Here is an 8,624-nt window from a genome sequence, read left to right as displayed (position 1 = left end):
ATGTAGTTCCTCCTACTTGTGTGACCTTGAGCAAGTTCCTTAACCACCTTGAGCTGACTGTTTTTCTACAAAATGTGACTAATAAAACCACTTACTTAAAGAATTGCATAGCTATATTTATGTTTGAAATCTAAATATAAAAGAAACAGGATCTTAAGAAAAATCCTAGCATTGATATGTTAGATGGCCTTCTGGGACTAAGAAACTGAGATTAAGCAATAATCCAAACTAGTAACTAGATAGAGTTTTAGATCAAGATAATAATGGTGGAAATGGAGATTATAGTCAACTTTAGAGACATTTTAAGGGAAGAGACGACAAAATAATTTATTTAAGACCATCTTAAAATGGAGTCAGATTATGTCAATCCTTAAAACTCTTTAATACTTTCCTATTACAGTAATAAAAGTAAATTCTCTCTGGAGAATGATGGCATCCTATAGAGGCTCAAATACCACTAAATTTTGTTTATAATGTATGCTAGTCAGTCAGAAGAAAATCAGAAATGCAATAGGGCAATATTTGAGTAAAAGACAGGAGACAGTCTACGGCCATGCTACCCTGAACAAGCCTAATCCTGTCTGATCTCGGAATCTAAGCAGGGTCGGGCCTGGTTAACACTTGGATGGGAGATCACCTAGGAAGACTAGGTGCTGTAGGCGTGAAAAATAAAAAAATAAGGGATTGTAAAATGACAAGGTCCTTGCAATCTGTGAGGTCAACCAAGGGTCGCCTTGCCTAAAAAATAAAAAATAAACAGGAGACAGACTCACAGATAATCAGATAGATGTTGGTATTACCTGACAGGGGCTTCAAGCCATAAATTCAAGAAGCTGTACAAATCTCAAACAAAAGAAATGGCAAGAAAACCATCCCTGGACATGCTGTCAAACTGCAAAACCTAAAACAAAAAAAATATCTTACAAGCAACCAGAGAATGAAAGACATGATCCTTCATAAGAGCCAAAATTATACTAAGTCAACCTCTCAACAACAGTAATGGAAGCAAGAAGACAACAGAACGATATGCTTTACTGTGCTAAAATGACAAAAACCGTCAATCTAAATTGTACACACAGTGAAAATATCCTTTAAAAATAAAAGCAAAATAAGTGTTTCCACAAACCAAAGATGGAAGGATATATAGCCCATAGATAATACTAGAGAAAATATTAGGCAGAAGAAAAACGATCCCAGATTGTACCTCGAGATTCAAGAAAGAATAGAGAGCAGAAAGGATAAATATGAACCAAATAAATAAGTAATCGTCATGTCTTAGAAGATTTTTAATGTGTAGAACTAAAATATACAACAATATATTATGGTGGATTTAAACGTAAATAGCAAAAGTTTGTAATTAAATACATGAAGACTAAATAAAAGCAACTTAAGCCTACAGCCATGCTACCCTGAACGTGCCCGATCCTATCTGATCTCACAAGCTAAGCAAGGTCGGGCCTGGTTAGTACTTGGATGGGAGACCACCTAGGAAGACCAGGTGTTGTAGGGGTAAAAAAATAAAAATAAATAAAAATTGAAAAAATTGAAAAAATAAGAGATTGTAAACTGACAAGGTCCTTGCAATCTATGAGGTCAACCAAGGGTTGCTCCGCCTTAAAGAAAAAAATAAATAAATACATACATACATACATACTTAAATACTCTCATTAAAGATACAATTGTCAGACTGGATAAATGTTTTACTTTTATCTTTCAACTTAATATCTTGCCGTTCTCTCCTTTGCTCACAAGTTCCAACCGTACAAGTTTACTCTTGGCTCAACTGTATTACTTGATTTTTCCATGTCAGGGCCTTTGCATATACTGTCCCCTCTGCCTGAAATGCTGTTTTCACTAGTTTTCCCATAGCTCTTTAAAAAAAATAAGAAAAATGTTCTTCTACTATTTTATCAAAAGAAAGTCATCCCTATTGTTTTCTATTCCTCAGCCCTTTGTTTCCTTTATAGCCTTTTTCACATTTTACATTTATTTTATATTACTTTTGTCTGGATCCTCAATTAAAATTAAGCTTCTTTTTTTCATTATGTACATATGTGAATGTTTAGTATGTGCATGCATGTGTCATGTAGTATTTTAAGAGCTAAAGATACAACAATTGATAAATTCTCTGGCCTGGTGGAGCTACTTTCTAATGTAGGAGACAGACACAGTACCCATTTCTGTTTTGCTTACTGCTGTATCCAAATATCTGGCAGCATGAGGCAGTTCTTCAGATACTTCTTGAGAGAATGCTTGATCTATGTGCTAGAAACCATGCCAGATGACTTACAAACCTTTCATTACATAACGCTCTGAGAGAGGTAGGATCAGAGAAATTAAGTAAGTTACATTGTCACATAGCTAATATATGTCAAGATCACGATTTAAATTCTTTTTATAAAATTAAAACAAGCACTCAGTTTTTAGAATAGGGAGCTGATGACTATGCAAGAAGGACCATCTTCGTCTACCAAACTGAGAGACTGAGAGTGTTTTATTGATTTAATTAAGCAAATGTGTTGGAGTTTAGTCTAGGCCACTGACAATGCTCATTTTCTTCAGGTGTTGCTACTCTCATATGCCTTTGATTTTTTCCTTGTCATACTTGTTAGTCACAAAATAATTGGTTACGATCACTATCACTGAAACATGTGATGCTCAAAGTTTCCAACAAGATTATGGAAAAGCAACACTGTAGGCACTAGTCAGTGTTTTATCTCTAAATCTCTAATGGTTGCTATCCTTTGTGAGGTGAGCATGACTACTTCTGAATTTCTAGGACATCTTACACCTTTTAGGACAATGTATATACAAAGTCAACAGAAGGAAAAGTGTCTATTCCATATTATCTTTCCTCTAGGCTCTCTCAAATTTCCCCTAAGCCAGAGGTTCCCAACCTTTTTGGCACCAGAGACCAGTGCTCCTATGAGAATCTAACGCCTGATGATCTGAGGTGGTGATGCTAGCTGCTGAAGTGCTTGCCAGCCATTCACCTCCTGCTATGCGGCCTGTTTCTAACAGTCTGTGGCTTGGGGGTTGGTGACCCCTGCTAAGTCATCTGTTATGAGACATCCCTGGATCAGACAATGTTCTTTCTCAGTTTAGCTATTTTGACATCAGTGTCAAGCCAATAGAAAAAAAAAAAAAAATCCCACCATACAGAAGAAAAGTGATCAAAGACAGGTAAATTTTTACTAGGCCAGTTTTACTTATGATCCCTTTATTTCTGCCACTAAAAGTACCATTCCTCCATCATTTCCAACAAATCAATGGTTTCTAAATCTGGCTGATAAGAGTGTGTTAAAAATCTACAGAGTTAGAATTATAAATTTCTGATTCTATCTCCTAGAGGTCAGATTCAAAATGTCTGAGGCAGAGTCTAAGGATTTTAAAAAGCTCCTTAAGCCACTCTGAAGTATAGCCAGTTTGAAAAAATGTTGTTCTAGGAAACTCTATTCTGTCAGTGACCCGTTTCAGGGTATCTACACATAAATGACAAAAAAGGAAAATAAACATGTCTCATTTTAATATTTACAAAATATTTTGGCCTACTGGATGCTCATGATTTCTAATTACTTGCTACTTAGTTATTCAGTTTCTGTATTAAAAATTTTAAAAAATGACCATTCATATTTTTGTTGACATTACATAGAGCTGCAATAGGGCGCCCGTTTCAGGGTATCTACACATAAATGACAAAAAAGGAAAATAAACATGTCTCATTTTAATATTTACAAAATATTTTGGCCTACTGGATGCTCATGATTTCTAATTACTTGCTACTTAGTTATTCAGTTTCTGCATTAAAAATTTAAAAAAATGACTATTCATATTTTTGTTGACATTACGTAGAGCTGCAATAGGGCAGCAAGAGTCCATTTTCAACCAGAGAATATTCTATATCAGATGTCTTCCAACGCAAACTGTGTGAACTTAAATTTTCATGAAACAATTCCACTGCAAAGTATGGGTCTCTAAAAAAATGCCTAGAAAATATTCATGTAGCTCAGTTTATAAAAGAGAGCCTCTTAAAGTTTGGTGTGTAAATTTTTAATTCCGAATTGAATATTTTAAATATATTGGAAGAACTATACATATTAAATAAGCCAGAGTCAATATTTCCACAAAGCAAATAAAAAATTTTGTGAAACAAATGTACCTAGACACATACCAGTTGGTGGCATAACCACATATTAAAAAAAAAGAAAAAAATTAAAACACATGAATTTGGCAATATCCCTAGTGAGGTATAACCTAAGGACAAAAAGAACTACGACTATTGTCAAACCACTTATGGCAATTACATGCTGTAGTAGTGTTATTTTGAGACTACAGTGAGATTAGAATGATATCAAGCAAAGGAATAAATGTGTGTGGCTGATAATGTAGGATTTTTTAGATAATAGGTTCTATCATTAAGGTTAAGTAAAAACCTTACCATTCTGAATTTTAAGCTTTGAATTGGAAACATCAGTGTGAATTAATGATGTATCTTTAAAAAAATGTAAGTCCTAGTTCCACCTACTGAAAGAGCCTAGAAATAATGACAAATCCAGTAGTTTATACTGTGACCTCTATATACCATTTCCCACCAGAAGGATCCTAGAAAAATGACAGTTCTAGGGTAAGAAACGTACAAGGTAAGGAAGGAACTTTTTGTAAAGCCAGAACTATCAAAGATTACTAAGGCATGTCAATGGGACTCAGTTCTTTAGAGACAGGTCAATTTCAGTATAAATGGAGATAATAAACTGTAAAGAAGTGAAATATATCAAATATGTATTCAAAGCAAAACAAACCTCATTGGTCACCTTTGGAGGATGCTAAGGATTCAACTCATTTTAAAACTTTGTAAATCAAGAGAAATAAACATTTACCTTGCCTTTCTTTTAAAAAATGAATCTCAGAATAACCCAATTATAGAAATACCACAGCTCACAAATGATGATGGCAGAATATAAAATGTCACCATTTTGCAAGACTCATTGAATTAATGAATCTAGTCAGCCTTGTTCAATGCAGTAGCCGCATCCACCTGTTGCTATTTAAATTTAATTAAAACTAAACAAAAATTTGAAATTTCACTCCTTTGTCACACCAGCCACATTTCAAGCACTCAGTAACCACATGTGGCTAGTGCCTACCATACTGGACAGTGCAGATACAGAATATTTCCATCATCCCAGTTTTATTAGATATCATTGATTAAGACAAGGACCATCAATGACTGCTAACATCACAAAAGGAGAGACAACCAGACATAGTACCTATGGATGGAAGTATAAAACACCACCACCACTGAAATAGTTTTGGAGAAAAAAAAGAAAATTGAGAATGCATACTCACCTATTAAGCACCACAAAGGAGATGTGCTCAGCAAGACCCAGTGTGGGAAACTATACAAAAATAAATTGCAATAAAAAAGAGAGAGAAGGGGAGGAGGAAGGTGGAGAGAGGAAGGCTTTGAGGAGGGAGGAGAGAGACCCTGTAGAGACACATATCAACCAATCACAGTGTATGCGCTGTTATTAGATGGATCTTGATTCCAAAAAGAATTTCAAAAACTTTAAAATAATTAGAGAAATCTAAATACTGAATATTTGATTATTTCGAATATTAATTTTTTACATATGCTAATATTGAGATTACTTATTAAAAGGGAATTTATCTTTTAGAGACACACACCACAATTTATTTATAATACAAGAATGTGGGAACAGGAAACATGGCAGAGAAGTAAGTAGATGGAATTATAGAGGAACCAGAGTGGCCATGAGTTGATAATTACTAAAACTAGATGAAAGATACTTGGGTGTTCATTATGTGATTTTTCTTTTGTATAAGTTTAAATTCTGTCATAATAAAGTTAAAAATTTTATTTAAAACTAGAGTATAACTGACATAAATCAACATTTCCCTTCACTCATTTTTAGAATGCTATACATCTCAGGATATTTAGCATAGTTTACAAGCAATACTCTCTTCTTTTGTGTATATGTATACATATGTATAAATTTATAAGCTATGATACTTAGAAGACAGTGTTTTTGCTGGCATCAATTAAAGTTCATTCAACAAAGTTTTACGGGATGCCTACTATAAAGCAGTATTGTGCTTTTTGAAAAGTACTTTTTTAAAAGGCCTGAATTTTACAGTATTGAAATTATTTAAAAGTTTATCTTAATTTTTTAAATTATATTGGGATGACACTGGTTAATAAAATTATGTTTCAAGTGTACAATTTAAAAATACATCATATGTATATTTCATTGTGTTGACCACCCAAAGTCAAATTTCCTTTCGTCACCGTATATTTGATCTCCTTTACCCTTATCTACCTCTCCCATCTTTTTTAAGCATGATAAATGACTAGGTTTTCTGTTAATTTGATGGTTAACTTTAGTGAAGTACATATCTAAGCTTCATTACCTGAGTTAGTCTTCAAACAGGAAGGAAAGGGGTGAGGGATGGTGCTCCAGGTAATTCTTCTGTTTTGTCAATGCTTTAATTTCTTCCTTATTACAGAGCTAGGGCAGACAGGGCCCAAGAAAGTATGGGTTTATTTTGGCTAATAACCCAGGATTTTCTACCTAATTTATTTATAATCCAATGCCTAATATGGGTAATCTCAAATCTGGGAAAATAAAAAGACATAAAAACAAGATCAAAATCTGAAAGCAATTGAAATAACATAGTACACATACCTGCCCCACAAATACAAACCACCACCATACTCATCAGATGTGCCCCACAATATCACCAAGTTTCCATTCAAGTGTGAGCAGATTCCTACTTATTATTAGATAAAATTTGTGAATTGACTGATAACAATCTTCAGGCATTTTGAAGAACCACAATGTGCAATTCCAGATTTTTAATTTCTGCAAAATATTTTATTTTGATTTGTCTATACCAGAAAATAACCATGATTTTAAATTGTTTCTTACAGGGGGAGATGAAATTATATTTGGTAAAATAGACTGGTGCTTTAGAAATTTAAGGAAATGACCCAGATTTCAAGGGAATTCAATGTTTTGTCTTTCCCAAGTTCCACCAAGCTACCATTATGTGCCATGCTATGTGAGTGCTAAGAAAAGCATATTAAGAGCTTTTTTCTGTTATAGTCCCCTTCAGAGTAAGTTTTCTTTAAACACACATCACAAAATATTTTCTTTAAACACACATCACAAAATATTCTTCCTATGAATAACAACTATCAATTAAATGTTTACTGTGTGTCAGGTACTCTGCTAAATGTAATACATTGTTTCATTTAATCCCTTTAACCAATTAAACAGAAATGGTATACGCCTCCATTTACCAAGGAAGAAACTAAGGCTGAGAGTAGTTAGATAAATTGTGCAAGATGAAACTAGTAAGTGGTTGATCCAGGATTCAAACCTGGGCTTGTATGCCCATTATCAACTATACCACACTGCTTCTCAACATGTATGGATTCAATAATATCTACCATTTATTGAGTTCTTATAAAATATTTAGTGATGTGTGAAATAGTTTACATTATTTCATTCGAACCCCTTAAAATTCTGTGACTCTTCATTTCACCAGGAGGGCATTCACTATGAGAAATTTCGAGAAACTCGCTAAAAAGTCACATAGTGGAAGAGCCAGGATTTGAACACAGATAGGACTCCAAAGCTCATGCTGTTTTAAGCTGGTATATATACCCCTAAATTAGCCTCCCATACACCCGTTCATTCCTATATTTCTAACCTGCAGACACAGAATTTGATGCATACTTCAGCTATGGTTATTTGAGACTATGATCTCTGATTGTCATACATTTTAACATTAACTTTATTAGTTTATAGTTTAGTATGCTGTATTGATTCATACTAAGTTTTAACTTAGTTCAATACCCCAGTCTTCCATTTAATTTGTAACTAAATCTGGTTTCTAAATCAGGTTGCCCTAGCTCTACTCTTAGCTGATTTTTGAAACTGTATATTTAATATTCCATTAAATTTATTATGCTGAAATATACATGAAATTCACCATTTTAAACTTTTAGCTGTATAATTCCGTGGCATTAAGTACATTCACAGTTTTGTAAGCATCATCACTATTCATTAATAGAATGTTCTGCTACGTTTAAACCTCAGATGTAAAATTTCAACCTCAAATGATGGTATGTGCAAGATTCCAAGTTGCATTGGCTAGACATTAGGAGTTCCACCACCAAAGTTTTTTAACAAAACATTTTTTGTGTTTTCACTGATGAAACAAATGTGTTTGTATTAATGATGAAACTGTTAAATAGAACCTTGAAACACTCTACCAAAAACCTCCTTCCAGGTCAACATGAATAATTAATAAAACACTCTTTAAGTGTCAAATACCTTGTACAAAACATTCTAGGTCTGTGCCTTTCCCTTGGTTCATAAAGCAACATTTTTCTAGACTAGTAATTCTCAATATACATATACTAATAACCACTTTTTGGCTTCCAAAGATTTATTCATTTTTCTATGATTCTTAATGAATCCATGCTGGCTACTTAAAGTATATCTTTTTTCCTAAATGTTTATAATACATTTTAGAACAACTCTGGACATTTAACTTTTAAGTCTAAGCATCAAAAGTTTTATATATATATATATATA

The 8,624-nt window shown here is 33.4% G+C and overlaps 2 pseudogenes; both read left to right on the top strand.

Moving 5' to 3' along the window:
• Window positions 1–543: 543 nt before the first annotated feature.
• Window positions 544–662, top strand: LOC112479910 (annotated as a pseudogene).
• A 729-nt stretch (window positions 663–1,391) lies between these two features.
• Window positions 1,392–1,510, top strand: LOC112479835 (annotated as a pseudogene).
• The last annotated feature ends 7,114 nt before the right edge of the window (window positions 1,511–8,624 follow it).

Source organism: Pteropus alecto, unplaced genomic scaffold (genome assembly GCF_000325575.1).
Source record: "Pteropus alecto unplaced genomic scaffold, ASM32557v1 scaffold21, whole genome shotgun sequence".
NCBI classification, from domain to species: Eukaryota; Metazoa; Chordata; class Mammalia; order Chiroptera; family Pteropodidae; genus Pteropus; species Pteropus alecto.
Note: the sequence above shows the minus strand (reverse complement) of the source record. Positions and strands in the feature narration are given on the sequence as shown.